Raw genomic sequence first — 19,510 nt, 5'->3', positions numbered from 1 at the left:
CATCATTCAGTCTTTATAGGCTGGACCACGGCAGTGGGGCCAGCCTTATAAATGCAAATGTCCATGACTGACTGAGCAGTGGCCCCTGGCAAAGAAGTCCATCGAGGCATAGAACTCCCTACCACCACTACAACCACCACCACATGCATACTGTCTCCTAAACGCCTCACATGCAAGTAAGTAGACACTAGCAGCACACATAATCAGGAGTAACAAAAGTGCACTGAGTTATGTCTTTATGGGAGGTTTAAGGGGGTTTATTGTTGTCCTTGCAAAATGTGCCAATATGAGGGGCCATCAGATGCCCCTTTTCCCCTTGGGGGCCCCAAGCATTTGCCTGGTTTGCCTCTCCTGACAGTGCACCTCTGTGACTGAGTGAGTGATAAAGTTCAGTAATAGAGTTGCACCATTGGTCAGCCGAATGCCACATGACTGATTCATGAGTTTACACCATTGGTCAAGTGTTGGAGTTTCTCCATTGGCTGTTGCTCTTTCAAAATGAACTGGCACAAACTAGCTTCTATCTGGGGTGTTTATAGTCTGCAGTGTTGCCTACTAAGCACATTTATAGATTTATGTTGTTTTCACACTTGTTTAACACAATTTTACACATTGTTATCACATGGTGTGCACCCCAAACCTTCAGCAGCTGGTGTTAGAGTTTCCTCTTGAGTTATTATCCAGTACAGGGTTGTTTAAGAGACAAAATAGCTTTTTGAAAAAGGTCCCCTTTTCTACAAATATAACAGGTATTGTGAGATTTAGTTCTAAACATTCCTTGAGGCTAGTGAGCTAAGCTAACTAGCTAACCAAGTATACACCACAATACAGCTATAACCCTGTCTCCCTAGAAATGACTTTTCTATACAACTAAACTGCAACACCTAAACGTGTTGTAGGACACAGTCACTTGGTGGATCATGTTCAGAAGCAGCACAGTATTTGAGTGAATGAAGTACAGCAGAGTTGCTAGGAGGAGGTTTCCAAATCCTGCATCCAACTTGTGTGGTTTGTCGTGTTTGATGGTAAAACTGGATATGTCCTGCCAGTACAGCTCCGCTTGAAAAAATAGTAAGACTGAAAATTCTGGACAATAAGGGTAGACTCTGCTGTTACAATTCACTCAGCAAAAACATTCAAATCTCACATTTAGACCTGTTGAATTCCCAAAACAATAAAAAGTAAAATTAAACTTTGAATATTTGATTATCAGATCTACATGATTATATGCCCTGGTCTAAGCAATGGAAAAACACTATGATCTTTGAAATGAAAAAATTAAAATTATGTGTAATACATGGTTTGCATTCAGAGTGTTTATGAAGACTTGTGCCACACTGAACTCTGAATGTCGAACAGCTGGTGGTCACTGAGCTGGATTAAGCTGATTTGATGCTACTGGGTGTTGATAATAATAGCTGGGTGTTATAATTTAACTTGTACACTCAATACTCTTATCTTCGTCTTCTTCGTCTTCGCCGTCTCCCACTTATTCGGATCCAGGTCGCAGGGGCCTCTCCCCAGCCATTTCCACCAGCTCCTCCAGGAGAATCCTGAGGCGTTCCAAGGCCAGCCGAGAGATATAATCCCTCCAGCGTGTCCTTGGTCGGCCCCGAGGCCTCCTCCCGGTGGGACATGCCCGAAACACCTCCCTGGGGAGGCATCCAGGAGGCCTCCTCACCAGATGCCCGACCCACCTCAAATTGCTCCTCCTCAATCTGAAGTTCAACTATCGACAGGACCCTCTTTTCTAGTACCCTGGCATAAACCTTACCAGGGAGGCTGAGGAGTGTAATTCCCCAGTAGTTGGAACACACCCTCTGGTCACCCTTCATAAAGATGGGGACCACCACCCCGGAGGCACTGCCCCCGATGTCCACACAATGTTGCAGAGGCATGTCAACCAAGACAGTCCTACAACATCCAGAGCCTTGAGATACCCAAGGTGGATCTCATCAACCTCCGGGGCTCCGCCACCGCGCAGTTGTTTCACTACCTCGGCGACTTCTGCCCCGAAGATTAAACCATCCATCCCCAGGTTGGGTTAGGTCTTGGCTCTGTTTCCTCCACGGAATACGTGTTGGTAAGTATTCCTTCCACCATCCGACTATATCCTCAGTTGACGTCAGCAGCTCCCCGCCCCCACTGTAAACAGTGTGAGTGAGTTGCTGCCTTCCTCCCCTGAGGCGCCAGACGGTTTGCCAGAACCTTTTTGGAACCGATCGATAGTCTTCCTCCATTGTCTCACCGAACTCCTCCCACGCCCGAGTTTTTGGCCCGCCTGTACCAGTCAGCTGATTCCGGAGACCCACAGGCCAACCACGCCCTGTAGGCCTCCTTGTTCAGCCTAACGGCTTCCCCCACCCCTGTTGTCAAACAGCGGGTACGGGGGTTACCGCCATGACTGGCCCCAGCTACCTTGCGGCCGCAGCTTGCAACAGCCGCCTCAACAATAGCAGAGCGGAACAAGGCCCATTCGGACTCAATGTCCCCCACCGCCCTGCGTTGAAAATCATCTTGACGGGTTCTTCCGCCAACCTTTCCCAGCAGACCCTCACAACCTGTTTGGGCCTGCCAGGTCTGCATGGCGTCTTCCCCCGCCATCTGATCCAACTCATCACCAGGTGGTGGTCGGTTGACAACTCTGCTCCTCTCTTTACCCGAGTGTCCAAAACATGCGGCCGCAGGTCTGATGATATGACTACAAAGGACTACATCCTTATGTTTGAACATGGTGTTAGTTATGGCCAAGCTGTGACTAGCACAGAAGCCGTTCCTCCCCACCACACCCTTCCAGGTTACGCTGTCATTGCCCACGTGAGCGTTGAAGTCTCCCAATAGGACAATGGAGTCCCCTTTCAGGGCACTTTCCACCACCCGTCCCAAAGACTCCAAAAAAGGCGGGTAGTCTGAACTGCTGTTCGGTGCATAGGCACCGATCCCCGACCTGAAGGCGCAGGGACGCAACCCTTCCGTCCACTGGGGTAAACTCCAACATACAGGCAGAGAGCCTGGGGGACACCAAAAAGCCCACCCCGGCCCTCCGCCTCTCACACAGAGCAACTCCAGCAAAGAGGAGAGACCAGCCCCTCTCAAGGACTTGGGTTCCAGAGCCGATGCTATGTGTCGAGGTGAGGCCGACTATATCTAGCTGGTATCGTTCAACCTCTTCCACAAGCTCCCGCTCCTTCCCCGCCAGAGAGGTGACGTTCCATGTTCCAAAAACCAGTTTCTGTAACTGATGATCGGACCACCAAGGCCCCCGCCTTAGTCTGCTGCCCAATCCACACTGCATCCGATCCCGCTGACTCTACATGGGTTCGAGCCCACTGGGAGACGAACCCATGTAGCTGGATCAGGCTGGGCCCAGCCGAGCCCCATGGGCCAAGGCCCGGCCAAGGGGCGCTCGCCCACGGGCCCCAACCCCAGGCCTGGCTCCAGGGCGGGGCCCCGGTGTCCCTCCGGGCCGGGTACTCAGGCTCTTGATATTTCTCATCATTAGGATCTTCTGAACCGTTCTTCGTCTGGCCCTTCATCTGGGACCAATCTGCCTTGGGAGACCCTACCAGGGGCAAAATGCCCCCGACAACATAGCTCCTAGGGTCATTAGGGCTCTCAAACTCCTCCACCACGGTAAGGTGACGGTTCAAGGAGGAGCAATACTCTTATATACTCAATAAATGCATCATGCCAAGCTTGACTTTGGTTGACCTTCATCTAGAACAAAACAGTCAGTTGTTGTCTCATCCTGTGGGGACTGGACATCATACTCTAGCATGTAAAGTCAGCACCCCTACTTCTTCCTCCTGTTTAGCCTCCAGGTAGTTACTGAGGGTGAATGGAGTTCAGTGGAGCTCCCTGTTAAACAGCTCCAGGACTCCAAGTGAAACAGATGCTACTTATCTTTTGTCAAACAAACCCAGCTCAGAGCGGCTGCATCTGTAATGACAGAGTGTTTATTTACCCCACAAGCCTCCTGACAGCTCCTTCCTCTTCACCGTGTACCCCTCTTAATGAAACTGGCTGTATTCCATCTATCCTCGTCCCTTTTGTAGATGAGTATTTGGCTTTTAAAATATATGCATATTATTCTCATGAGCAAATAAACAGCTGGCCCCATTTTTCTCCAAGTGCTTTGTCTTTTTTGTATTACTGTGGCTGTTTCTTCGTGTTTCTGAGGACTTTTTGTGTTATATTCTGTATGATGGAGAGCTTAAGGCTTTCCTCTGCAGTTTGTTATTTTCAAGAGCAAAATAGACTTTAAAGTTGAAAAACTATGCAGAAGAAAGGGGACTGCATGGATTAATTTGAAGATTGCAATTTTACTTTTCCAATAATATTTCACAGACAAAGCTCTGCAGAAGCCAAGTAGGGGGTCAAGCTAAAAACCAGACAATGAAGTAAGAATAATAGCTCTACTCACTAAAAATTAAGAGAAAAGGCAAAAATCCTCATTAGCAGCCTCTTTACTCCCTATAATGAATTAGTGTTGGATGAACAACACTGATTTATGAGTTATGTGGGGCTGGAAATGAAAGGCTGTGGAGTTCAGTTCAAATGGGTCGATTCCACTTAGATCATGAATGTACATACAGTTTTTCCTAATGGCGCTACAGAAAAGTTCATTCTCTCTAAACCGTCAAGCCTTATTCTAAAATGTTAAGAATATTTTGTAGAACTGACATTATTTCATTGAGTTGTGCCTCTGCTATTTGAATGAGAAGCTATGGGGCTAACTCCAGGTTTGTTATTGTGGTACTGTTGTTTTAAGACTGTTGCATTTTACGTTTTGTTCAAATTTGCAGGGGCAGGGCAGAGTCACCATCTGGAGGTTTCCAGGGTGACTGACAGTCAACCGCTGACATTTGCTGACTCGTTAAACAAAGTTTTAAAAAAGTGTAAAGATGGGGTTGAGTTAATCCCATAGAGCCACAAAATATCCAAATTTACAGCAGAAATAAACATGTTTACACCCTGTTACAAAAACAGTTTACATACATGGGATGGATATATGGATATGTTGGTTGGTAGGAAGGTAGATAGGTAGATAGGCAGATACCTCCCTACCTACCGGGATGGCAGTAGGGACAAAGGATTTCCTACACGTCTCTGTTCTGCAGTGCAGTGACGAGATGTTGGCTGCAGCTGTAGCTGCTTGTCTGTCTTGCCAGGATGTTGTGGAGAGGATGGTTTTTATTGTCCAAGATGGCCTCCATCTTACATTGCATGTGTCTCTCAACAACAGTCCTGAGTGAGTCCAGATTCCTGCTAAGCACAGACCCAGATTTTTTGACCAGCTTGTCCAGTGTCCTTGTGTTCATGTCTGACATGCTGCTGCCCCAGCAGACTGTAGTATAAAAAAGTTCATTGGCCACCAATGGCCTTACTACTACTTTTAAAACGTGACTGATAAAACGTGCAGCATTTCACTGCAGACATCAAAGGACCTGAGCCTCCTGAGGAAAAAGAGCCAGTTCTGGGGTGCACCACCTCAATGTCCTTCCCTTGAATGTTGACTTGCTGAAGGGTGGGCCTAGACCTCCGAAAGTTGATGACCATCTGCTTGGTTTTGGAGGTGTTCAGAAGGAGGCAGTTCTTGTTGCTCCATTCACTGAAGGCCATCGCCATGTACTCCTCTTCCTGCCTGTTCCTCCTGATACACATCAACATTGCTGTGTCATCTGAGAATTTCATGGATGTGGCTGTATTAAAGTCCACCATATACAGGGTGAACAAGAACAGAGCCAGAACAGTCCCCTGTGATCTACTGTATGCAAACGCCAAGGAGGCTAACACTGCTTCAGCTCTACGACCGCATGGCAGATCAGATCATAATCTAATTTTTCGCCAGCCTTCCTACAGACCCTGTGTACCGAGGCAGGCTGCAACCACCCACTCATTCAGGTTAATAAGATAATCTAGGTTTAGTTTGCAGAATGGTATTACATAAAACTGCTCTGGTTTCATAAAAAATTTGAATGTGCAAATTAAAGTACTCAGGGTATTTGCTGCTTGTGGGTGTATTGTTGAACTTTGGACAGAGCCAGGCCAGCTGTTTCCCCCTGTTTCCAGTCTTTATGCTAAGCTAGGCTAGCTACAGCCTGACTCCAGCTCTGTATTCTTGAGAAATAAAGCACAGCTCCCAAAATGTTGAACTTTCCCTTTAATAAAACAATAGTATTGGGCCCATACAGGCAAACTCATATATTGTACCGGTATCAGTGAATCATAATAGTCAAGATAACAAGGTTGTTTACAAGCACAGTGTTTCTGAGCCGCTGTTGACAGCAGATGGAAAACATCCGAACACTGGGTGTAATCTGTCAGCACCGTCTCATCATTGAGTTGCCAGTTCAAAACCACAAACACAAAGCTGTTAGCTGAATGTAGCCCAGAGAAAACACTCCTCTCTCTCCACCAGATAACTTATTTATACATGCCATATGGTTTCAGTGTTATGAGTGTTTGCTTTGTTGCCTCTGAAGAGATATCAAATGTGCGAGTGACATCCTGTGCTCGAAAGATAGAGTCAAACGTTTCCTTCCTCTCTGCTAATGTTATTAGCAGACCTGTCTGGGGAGTGTGACACACTTCTCACAACACAGGCCCAGTTTTATCAATCAGGGCTTAGCTGGATCCCCAAATGACAGAAACTCTGCCTAAAGCGTACCCCTCCTCTGCTAAAACACATGAACAAAGCTCCCCTACTTGCTCTTTTCTCCACTGCAGAGCACAAAAAACGCAGAGTTATTCTGAGTTATCCTGGTGAGAGATGTTTATTTGGATTATCACATCTCAAGAGGAGGCAAGCCTCCCTCAGCCAATTTAGAATTTTCCCTATGGGCCAGAATTCTTTTGTAAAGTGGATAAGTTAATTAAGAACAGTGAAGGGATGAAAACCACCTTGTATTCTCCTGCTGTACAATAATTGCATTTCATGCACGGTATTTGTGGCAGGGGGTCATTGTGTATTGGAGAACCGCACTTCAAGAAGATAAAAACACCTCATTATTGTACGAGGCCAGGGTGGAACCAAGCCAACTGACTGACACACCTCTGAACGTCTCTGTCTCTGAAGCAGATGGGCTCAGTGTAATTATAATTATTAATAGCTGTGGTTGCTATCTTCTTTGAAGGAAATGGCATCAGAAAAGAGTCAAATACCAGCAAATGACCGTAAGGATTTTTTGTTGAGTGATATAGAAGCTATTTTGGTGCAGAATTGCATGCCACACTTGAAGCCAATGTTAATCGTTGCTGTTACAGGCCTCCGAATGCTAATATAAAATACTTAATTGGGTAGTATGATCTTATTGATAAAATATCTGATGAAAACAAAGAATTGTTTATATTGGGTTATTTGAACATCGATTAACTCTCCACAAATTGCCATCTGAGAGAAAAGCTCCACTCTGTAGCATATACTTGCAATCTAAACCAAGTTGTGAACCAACCAACCACAATGTTTACAAATAAGGCTGGTGCAAAGTCATCAACCTGCATGGATTACATAAGTTGCAGTGATCAACTTGGTTGCCATTAAAAGGAATATTAAAACACCCAAAATGGGATATAGGATCACACTCCGTGTCAATGCTAAGCCACAGGCTTGGACTCAATCACAAACACAGACTCAGTTAAAAGGTCAGTCCTTTTAATCAGAATGAGGTTGTTACACAGGTGATCGGTAAGAAGCGCAACAGTATCCAAATCAGCAGGCAAAAGGCAAGGTCAAAAGGCAAAAACAGGTCAGGAAACTATTGGCTCTAAGAAACTCACAAGGAAAAATTATGGAACGCTGTCATGAAAGAACGAGACGAACTGGCACAGAAGGAACATAACAATGCCCCATGGTTAAATGATGAGTTGGAGGCTTTGATGACTCAGCGTGATGATGCTAGGAAGGTTGCAAATCAATCAGGTTGTTTAAACAATAGGGAAATATAATAAGGAATAAGGTCACCAAAGTGAGTAAGAATACAAAAAGAAAATATTATAAACATAAAAACACATAACATAAAAAAACATAAAACGCAACAAATGATAACAATAAAATATGGAAGACACTGAATAAAATTATGAGAAGGAAATCAAATATGCACACCACTTTTGTTGATCATGAGGGTGTTTATATCACAAAGTCTCAAGAAATAGAAAACTATTTTAAGGTAGAAAAATGTGATTGCATGATACCAATGCATGATACCAATGCAGAGCTCTCTGTCATAAATGTCCACGATGGACAATTTATGTTTTGATTTTGTTATTTCCTGTTTTGTTTTGTAGTCAGTTTCCTTGTGTGTCTCTTGATGTTCGTACTTCCTGTCTTTGTCCTGTTTCCCTGTTTGGTGATTGTCTACCCTGCCTGAATGGGTTTCACCTGTGTTCAATCACCCTTGCCTCCTTTGTGTCTATTCAGTCTCTGTGCTCCCCTTTGTGTGTCTGTTCGTCTGTTATTCTCCCCTCTGGTATCTGTTGAAATTCCTTGTGTTATCTTTATCCACTGTGGTTCCTCGTGTTTTGGTTTTTCACCAGTTTTTGTCTTCTGTTAATAAACATTTTTGCACTCATCCCCATATGTTGGCTGCATTTGGGTCCAGCCTTACCACAAACTGTGACAGAATGAACTGAGTAAGAAATGGACCCAGCAGCCTATGCCAACTTCATGGCTTTTTTGAGATTGCTCCACAAGCCTCAACTCTCCTGTGACCTCGAGCCTTTGCTAACGACCCTGGCTGACTCATCAGCTGTTCCAGCGTCGGGGGTACCAATTGACGTCTCATCTGCTCCTGACTCAATTCCTGGGTCGACCATCCTGGCTGACACATCAGTTGTTTCTCTTATTTCCTATTTTCACAAACCACTTGCCATATGTATTAGAACAAGCAAAAATAAAGTATGCAAATGACGCAGCCCTGTTTTGTGCTGCGTCTACCACTGATGAACTAAATGAAGCATTAAGCACTGAACTGAACTCTGTGTCTGATTGGGTAGATGAAAATAATCTGATTTAGAATGTAGCCAAAACAAAGTGAATTGTCTTTGGCACAAGAAAAATACTAGCTAGTGACCCCAACTAGATCTATCCATAGGGGGGGCACCAATGCAGCAAGTTAGGAAAATGAAATTACTTCATGTCATAATTGATGACTGCTTAACATGGTCAGACCATATTAATGCAAGTATTGTAAAAATGGGGAAGGGTATCGTTATTATGCATAAATGCTCCCTCTGCGTAACACCATTAGTTAGGAATCAGGTGGCACATGTTCTCTCACATCTAGGGTACTGCACGGTTGTGTGGTCAAGCAAAGCACAAAGCCGCACTGTTAAAACAAGGAAGGAAACTGAAAGGATCAAACGTATTTATCAATGAGCATCTGACCAAACGAATCGCCGATATTGCCAGAAAAGCACGCCTCATGAAAAAACAGGGAAAAATTCAACACACATGGACATCAAACTGTAAAGTATTCATTAAACTAAACGGGACACCAGAGCAAGCCAAAGTGCTGGTCATCAGGAACATGGAGGAAATGGACAAACACGCATAATTATCACAATCTGGACTAAGGTATGATGACTTATACACAACACATCACCATGATACCGTCTGAAAGAACTCATTCATCTACAAGTGGAGATAACAGGGATATAATTCAAAGGATCGCTGATCATGAAAAGCTGGAACTGAGAACATTTCAATACACTGACCATAATTTACTGGACTTGGAGCACGATATAGACCCGGACAATAACTTCTTCTCTAACATTAACGACAACTGCTGCTATTACACAGCTGAACAGTACAATCAGACTATTAAAACGGACAGCAAACTGTCTATAATTCATTTCAATAGCAGAAGTCTATATGCAAACTTCAATAACATCAAGGAATATTTAGGTCAAGTTAAAACATTTAAAATAATTGCGATATCAGAAACGTGGATCAATGCGGATAAAGGAATGGACTTTGAATTGGAAGGATATGAATTTAACTGTGTAAACAGAAAGATCAAGAGTGGAGGAGGAGTGGCTATGTATGTGGATAATAACTTGAATTATAGAGTAGTAGAAAATATGACAACTGTCATTGATAACTTATTAGAATGTATAACAATTGAAATATGTGAAGAAAAAAACAAAAATGTAATAATCAGCTGTATATACAGAGCACCGGGCTCTAATATTGAAGCATTCAAGGACTGGATAGGGGAAATGTTTTCAAAAACTAATCAAAAAGTTGTTTTCATTTGTGGTGACTTCAATATTGATTTGCTCAGTTCAAATAGGCACAAAATGACCGACGAATTTATCAATACAATGTACAGCATGAGTTTATATCCAAAAATCACCAGACCTAGTACAATCACATCCCATTGTGCCACTTTAATCGATAACATATTTACCAATGATATTGAAAATAATACAATGAGCGGACTATTAATTAATGACATCAGTGACCACCTACCAGTGTTTACAGTTTATGACAGCAACTGCCAGAGAAATCAGCCAGAAGAAAAACTAAAATACAGACGTGTGAGGACAGAGGAAACTATGACTATACTTAAGAATGATTTACTGGCACAAAATTGGGAAAAGGTATATAATGAAAGTGATATTGATAGTGCATATGAAACATTTTTAAGAATATTCACAGCATTATATGATAAAAATTGTCCAATAAAACGATACTACAAAAAACAAAAATATAAAGATCGTCCATGGTTCACGAAAGGATTACAAAATGCCTGTAAAAAGAAAAATACACTATATAGAGAATTCATAAAACTAAGGACTAAAGAGGCAGAAAAGAAATATAAAAACTATAAAAATAAGTTAACTAATATTATAAGGGTATGTAGGAGAGAATACTATACTAAAATATTATATTATAACAAGAGCAATATTAAAGGAATATGGGACATATTAAATAGTATTATTAAAAATAGTCCTAAACAACAGAGCTACCCTCAATATTTTATCGATAATAATATTAAAAAGGACAATATGGATGATGTGGTCAATAGCTTTAATCATTTTTTTGTAAATGTTGGACCAAACCTGGCAAGAAAAATTCCAGATCCATTGTTATCTGAGGATTGGAATGATAACCTCATAGTGAGAAATCCCAGTTAAATGTTCCTTACAGCAGTGGAAGAAAAAGAAATAATAGATATAGTAAATAAATGTAAATACAGAACATCTACTGATCTGAATGAAATTGATATGAAAGTTGTAAAAAAGGTCATTGAGGGGATTTCTGAACCACTTACATACATCTGTAACTTATCATTCCAAACCGGAAAATTTCCTAACAACATGAAAATAGCTAAAGTTGTGCCACTGTATAAAACTGGGGATAGACACCACTTCACAAATTACAGGCCAGTTTCTTTACTTCCTCAATTCTCCAAAATTCTAGAAAAACTATTCAATAACAGATTGGACAAATTCATAAACAAACATAAATTACTTTCTGACAGTCAATACGGATTTAGAGCAAACAGCTCAACATCACTGGCATTAACAGAATCAATTGAGGAGATCACAAACGCTATAGATCACAAACTGCATTCAGTTGGAGTATTCATAGATCTCAAAAAAGCTTTTGATACAATTAATCATAACATATTATTCAATAAACTTGAACGGTACGGGATTAGGGGGTTAGTATTGCACTGGGTGAGAAGTTATTTAAGTAACAGAAAACAATTTGTGAAGTTGGGGGAACATTCATCGTCATGCTTGGATATTGCTTGTGGCGTCCCACAGGGGTCAGTATTAGGTCCAATATTATTTATACTTTACATAAACGACATATGCAAAGTTTCAAGAACACTAAAATTAGTGTTATTTGCAGATGACACTAGTATTTTTTGTTGTGGGGGGGATTTACATTAACTACTGGGGAGGATCACCACTGAAATGTGCAAACTGAAAATGTGGTTTGACAGAAACAAATTATCGTTAAACTTAAGTAAAACTAAATTCATGTTATTCGGTAATTGCAATAAGAATACACTAGTACAGTTACAAATAGATGGGGTGGACGTTGAAAGAGTATATGAAAACAAGTTTCTTGGGGTAACAATTGATGATAAAATAAACTGGAAGTCGCATATAAAATATGTACAAAGCAAACTGTCAAGAAGCATTTCAGTTCTGAGCAAAGCAAAACACATTCTGGACCACAAATCACTCCACATTCTCTACTGTTCACTGATTTTACCATATTTACAATACTGTGCAGAGGTTTGGGGTAATACTTATAAATGTACAATACAATCTCTATCCATACTGCGGAAAAGAGCCATAAGAATAATTCATAATACTGGTTATAGAGATCACACAAATTCACTATTCTTAAAATCAAAAACATTAAAATTCACTGACCTGGTTAATTTCCAAACAGCACAAATTATGTACAAAGCAATAAACAATCTACTTCCTGGAAATATTCAAAAATTGTTTTTTCACAGAGTTGGGGGTTATAATCTGAGGGGTGAGTTCAACTTAAAACATCAGCGGGCACGTACAACATTAAAAAGTTTTTGTCTGTCAGTTTGTGGAGTGAGGCTGTGGAACAGACTGGGTGTGGAGCTCAGGCAATGTCCGAGCATGATCCAGTTTAAAAAGTGGTACAAACACATGGTTTTCACGAGGTACAGGGAGGAAGAAGGGCTTTAATAATCGGGTGTTTTCATAAATGATAAATGATTTATGTATTTGTTTATTTAATCTATTTATTTTCTTCTACTTTATGTAAATATATATGTTTGGGAAGAAAGACTGATAATTGAGTTGTGGAGAAGGGGTAGGTTTAAATAAGCATATGCTTCATCCTACTCCTTTTCGGACATGTTGGGTTAACATTATTATTTTTGTTTTGATTATTGTTATTGGATTTGTTTGTTTTTCAGTTTACTTTGTGTGTTACTCGCACATGTTCGAAATAAACTAACTAAACTAAGCACAGTAAAAAAAGATATCAAAATACTCCAGAAAATAGGGCTGCAAGACTAGCTCTCATCTGCTTGTTTCAAACTAATGTCATTAAGATGCACCGCAGTCTGTTAAAGTTGACTGGCGAAATTAACGTCCAGCCTTCTGACATTTATCCGTAATGCTATCATAGACAGAAAACCAGACTTTGTGTTATTGACCTGTCTGTACTAATTGTTCTGTAACCATCATCAAACTAGACAGGTCAGCCAGGGTCATCAGGGTCAAGTCTCCAGTCTCCAGCCAGTGGAACTCACTACCGACACATAAAGCAAATCAGAAGCAAATATTTACTTTAAAAAATCACTCTAAGAGAAACTGATGAAAGAGATCGCCCTATGAAACCATCTGCAAGGATGTTTGTTTGTTTTAATGCATAGCATTACTGTTTACATTTTTTACATGTATTGTTAAAGTTGTCTGATATGTTGAGTATTTGATTTTTAATTATGTAATTTTGTTTAGACTGACAGGGTGTCAGTCAATGCTTTTTTGTTTGTTTGTTATATGTTTATATGCTGATTGTGTATGAATGATTTTATGTGGATCCCAGCACCCTGCTGTCGTGGAAGGCAATGGGGAGCCAAACAAACTGAGAGAGTGAAGGCTGGTGTATGCTTGAAACAAACAGGCCGTTAGATGATATAATAAGCATAACTGATGCCTACAGTCAATATATTTTTCCGAAAATAACATATCTAAAAATATCAAATACCTTTTACTTCTTTATCCTGTTTATGCTACTTGACCTGTACAAGTACAAAGCTTTTATACTCTGATAAGAGTAGTAATAAAAGGGAAACACGCATACCAGTTTAATTCATGTATTGATTTAGTCTTCGCATTAAAATGGTCAAAATGCAATGAAGCATTGGTACAAAATATCAGTTATCAACAGGTATGTGTCTGTAGATTTTGCCCAGTTTTACCTCTGTTTATTAGACGACAGGTTTTATTATGAAAATCAGTATATAGAAAGCCCTGAGCCTTCATTGGTATTAGCAGTACAAACACATTAGTATGGAGAGGAAGCTGTTCTGTCTCACTATCTACTTCAGAAAATAATAACACACACACACACACACACACACACACACACACACTGACTGGCCTTCTCTTCAATTACCTCTTCCAGTGAGTCCAATCTAACTAAAATTGACATGTAAATGTTAATGCTCAGGAGTAAAGCACAGCACAGCAGGCTGACTGAGGTTGAATTGGTCTGACCAAATGACTATCGATCTCAGCTTGGGGGTGGTGGTGGTAGTAGTGGTGAGGGGTGTTTCTGACTAGACTCTGCTGGCCATGCCTCTCTGTCCAGACAGATTCGCAGTAATAGAGATGTCAGAAAGGATCACTCATAAGCCCTCAGAGACACTGCACACAGCAACTCAACGTCAGTGTGATGAGATGGAGCTTTTTATTTTAAAATGCAGATGGTTACTTACATAATGTAAAAAAAATACTACAAGTTAAAGGTGCAGTAAAATGTTTTTATAGTAATTATGGATCAATGACTGTATAGTGTGAAAGGCTCTTCCCCACAGTTCTCTAGAGCCCTTAGCCTCTTTGAGCACATTGTTTTCATTTTCTGACCCTCAGCAGCAGCTATCATCTGTGAACAGGCTCAGATAAACTCACAGAACTGATCAGATACAGTTAGTGACAATATGCGGACTATGCAGCCACTAGGGGGCCCCAAGCTGCAAGTTCAGCCTCAATGTATTTGGGGAGAATTAAAATTACCTGTCTTTATTTGTATCATTAGGCTGTCACGCAATGAGTATAAACTTGTTCATAACCATACCACCTGCACATCATGTCAGTGAAGAGAAAAACGGTAGTATTAGTAATGGTATCATGATATCAAAAAGGACATATCCCTCTCGTGCAGAAAAAGGAAGAGAACTGAAGAAGAAAAACTCAGCTCCCTTGACATGGCAGCTGTCTAAATGGAAGGGCTGGAGGAACAGACACCAACACATAAGACGCTGATTTGGGTTTTGGAGAGAGTGGAGGAAAGTTAGAGGGTTATGATCAGTGTACACCACCGGCGGATTTATTCCACCCTCAACATAAACTTCAAAATGTTTCAAGGCCCAGATGAGTGCTAATGCTTCCTTTTCGATAATAGAGTAGTTCAATTCATGCAAGTTGAACTTTTCAGAAAAGAAACTCACCGGACAATCGACACCCTTTTCATTTGCCTGCATGAGTAAAGCCCCAGCACCCACCTTACTAGCATCCACATAGAGCAAGAAGGGCTGGTTCATCTGAGGAGCCGCTAAGACAGGGGCAGAACACAACAACGCTTTCACAGAGTCGAAAGCTTCTTGACAGTGAAGAGACCATTCGAATTTAACCTTCTAAGGGAAGTGAGCGGAGCAACGACTGTGGAGAAATTTTTACAGAATCCACGGTAGTAACCCACCATCCCCAAGAACTGAGAAAGTTCCTTCCTGGTCGTTGGCGTGGGAAACTGATCAATTGCTAACACCTTAGCCCTTACTGGGCACACCTGCCCCAGGCCAAATACCTTACCTAGGTAGGTGATGGTTGCCTTGGCAAACTCACATTATGCATTTTTAATAGTAAGCGATGCCCAGGCTAACCGGTCAAACAGGGCCTGGATGCGCTGAAGGTGATCTTCCCAGGAGTCACTATAAATCACAACATCATCCAAGTACACAGCACAGCCCACCAATCCAGACACCACCTTATTCCTTAGGCGCTGGAAGGTAGCTGGGGCACTACGTAACCCAAATGGCATAACCATGTAGGAATACAACCACTGGGTGTAAGAAATGCTGCAATCTCCCTAGCTCGAGACATCAAAGGAACCTGCCAGTAACCTTTAAGTAAGTCAAACTTACTGACAAACTTTGCCAAGCCAACCTGGTCCACGCAATCGTCCATACGTGGGAGTGGAAAAGAGTCAGGCTTGGTTACTTGGTTCACCTTCCTAAGATCAGTACAAGGTCTAAATGTACCATCTTCCTTTTTTACTAGCAAGCACGGGGAAGACCAACTGGATGCACAAGGCTCAGCAATGTTGTTCTCTAACATGTACCTGACCTCCGCTTCCAACTGTTCACGCTTGTCTGAGACATACGATAAAAACGTTGTCTGACTGGCTGGGCCTCTCCCACCTCAATATCATGCTCAATAAGATGAGTACGAGATGGAATGTCACTGAAAAGGCAAGGGTAACTCTTAACCAAATTCACCAACTCTGTTCGATTTGAATCAGGTAAATGTCTCAACATTCCAACAAGATTGGCAAGAGACTCAGAGTTTTTGAGACGTCCTCTCAACATCCCATCGTCTGGCATACACAACTCTCACTCAACTTCTGCCGCCTGATCAAAAGGTGGGGGTGAATAACCCACTGGGGCTGCTACAGCAACAGAGGAAGTCGACGTCCCCGAACCTGTCATCGAAGAGTGAGCAAAATAGGCTTTCAACAAATTGCACTCTCCACCTCGGCCTCTGGTAAAACCTGGCTGTACAGTGCCAGACGAGTGGGGACAGCTTTTTGCTCTTTCACAAGATCACTGCAAGACACAGGCAAAAGAAAAGCAGGCACAGGAAACACAGACTCTCCTGTCTTATTTTAACTGTCAACACGTGGACTACCACCACCACGGCTCATAGCGCGTGTCACTGCACAGTTGGATAGTACCACAGGAGGATTTTTGGGAGAATCGAAACCTTCTCCCTGAGATGTTGGGGCATCCATAGGTGCAGATACAACAGGCCACACTCTATCACCAGCCAGGTCATTTCCTAGGATTACCTGTACGCCCCCCATAGGCAAGGAAGGGCGGACTCCCATGGCCACATCATCTTGGACCAGATCTGAAAACAGGATCAGTTTATGCTGGGAAACTGAGAAAACAGTCAAACCCATTCCCTGAACCTCAACACAGGAACCAGTGTCTGTCTCTGAGAAAAAGGTAACATAGATTCAACAATAAATTAATCCAGTCCCCCTAAATCCCTTAAAATCTTTACAGGCACTGTCACAAATGCAGCATAACCAGAGTCAATACCATCCTTAGCTGAAAAATTTGCCTGTTCCTGTTCCACAACTGGAACCTCAAACACCAACTTTGAGGAAGAGGGCTTCATGTGCGCCTGCACAGCAGCAATGGCACGAGCTCTCTCTCCTGGTTTTTGCAGGTACATAGCCGGACTTAAATTTCTTCTTCAAAACCGGACACTTATTTCTCCAGTGCCCCTTACCACAACAATAGTTACAAATATGGTTAGGGTCCAACTTACCCTGTAAACTATAACCTGCTTTAGCTGAAAACTTATCAGTCCCTTCCGACAAAGCTTGGTGGGAAAAAATTCCACAATGCTCTCTCTGCTGCCACTATCTCCACCACCCCGGCTCTCACCAAACTCTTTATGGGTCAAGACAAATTCATCGGCTAGTTTGGCAGTATCAGAAACCTTGCTTACTTTCTGTTCATTGATGTAAGTCACAACACGATCTGGTAGAGTATTTTTAAACTGCTCACGCAAAATTAGTTCCTGCAATTCTCCTAAGGTTTTGACCTCAGAAGCAACACACCAATGGCTAAAATGAGTAGATAAGTCACGAGCAAATTCCATGTAGGACTGCTTCTCTTTCCTAAGACATTTGAACCGCTGACGATACGCTTCAGGTACCAGTTCATATGCCTTGAGTACAGCCGCTTTAACCAACTGATAGCTACCACTATCTGTAGCATTCAAGGCTGAGAAAGCTTCCTGAGCTTTACCAGTGAACACACATTGGAGCAGTAGGGTACTCTCAGCATCAGACCAGTTTCGAGCTACAGCTAATCGCTCAAACAACACAACAAAGATGTCAGGGTCCTTTTCATGAAACTTTGGAATTAACCGTAAATTGACAGCAATATCAAATGCTGGAGTGCGAGAAACACACGAATTTGACTCTTCCGCCTTTAGTTCAGCTTGAAGCTTTCCCTCACTTATAATGTCCAATCTATAACGCTCTAACTGTTACTTTTGTGTTGCCTGAACATGGGCTAGTTCAGTCTCCCGAAGACGGGCCTCGTCTCAATGGCCCTCATTTCTCAATCTTGCGTGAAAACAGGTGCAGATCTGAGCGAGGAATTGGTCGTACGATAGGATCCACGTGTGATTCATGAAACATTCATATCTAACCAATCCCAGCGTACGAATGATTGGGTCTTGATAAATGCGGCGGCTGAATTCGATCGTCATTAACATGTTACGCCCTTAAATATTCCTGGTTCGGAGGCCCCGCCCACTAAGGTCAAACGTGGAGAGAAGCGTTACTGGCAAAAAACGAAACTTTTCAGAGATGGAGATCGACATCCTGACATCCGAGGTGGCGCAAAATAAGGATTTGCTTTTTGACAGTCTGAAGATTGGCATCAAAGGAGCTCATAAAACCGCTGTGTGGAAGAGGGTAACGGATATGACTTTGGCTCTGCAGTGCGCCCTCCTGCAGCTGCGCGCCAACACAGATGTTTTGAAAAGTAAAAGAATCGTGTGTGTCCCCCCGGCCACCATGTTTAAAAGTGATAGCTTGGCATCACAAATCACCTGTACATTTATAGAGTGGTAGTTTTTGCGATTGATGAGTTGTGTCATACCCATCGGAAAAAACAAAAAACAATTACACAATTTTGCCATGAGCTAATTTGCAAACACACATTTCTGCTTGTATTTATTATTATTTAACATTTTAATGTGCAATAATTAGATGTCATGTTAAGCTATTTAGCCTATCTTATTGTTTTATTGTACAAAAAAGTGGTATCAGTAAAAAACGTGGTCTTTTTTTAAATTAAATTTTTTTTTTATCTTGTTTTATTCGTTTTAAGAATCCGTTTTGATCTGTTCTAAATATGTGACTGTTTATGCTGAGGTTTGTTTAATAATTATTTTCAGACTCAGACAGATTTTGCTGTGCTGCACCGCAAATCCTGACTCAGATTTGCATACACGAGCTCAGACCTGACGTGAGATCTGATCGTAGCTTCCACTCACGCCCAAATTGATAAATGCCGAAGCTTGCGTGGAAATTGTCGTACGCACGGTTTTCTGCCGTACATTCGTTTGATAAATGAGGGCCAATATCTCTACCTCCACAACATTCCTTTGTTCCTGTTGCAGTTGTAGCAGGAGAAGCTCTTTCTGTTGCTCAAATGTCAAACCAGCACCAAGCCCAGTCCAAACAGGAGCCATCACTTTACCTGGCCCACTAACCCTAGCAGAAAACTACAGACAGACTAGCTACTCTGGCACTGACACCCTCCACTGAAACAGACAAAATATTCAACTCCACCAATTGTGCCTTCAACGTGGCCAACAACTCCTCTTTATTTAGCTTCTTAGAAAGCTCAACACTGTAATAATCAGCCACTTTAAAGAGCTGTTCTCATTTGTAAGAGTTAAGCAAATCCTCAGATGGATCCTGAACAAAATCATCAATTGAAGCCATTTCACAATTTCACCACCTTGG

This window comes from Seriola aureovittata, chromosome 23 (assembly GCF_021018895.1).
Source record: "Seriola aureovittata isolate HTS-2021-v1 ecotype China chromosome 23, ASM2101889v1, whole genome shotgun sequence".
Taxonomy (NCBI): domain Eukaryota; kingdom Metazoa; phylum Chordata; class Actinopteri; order Carangiformes; family Carangidae; genus Seriola; species Seriola aureovittata.
The sequence above is the reverse complement of the archived record's forward strand: the minus strand, read 5'-3'. Positions refer to the sequence as shown.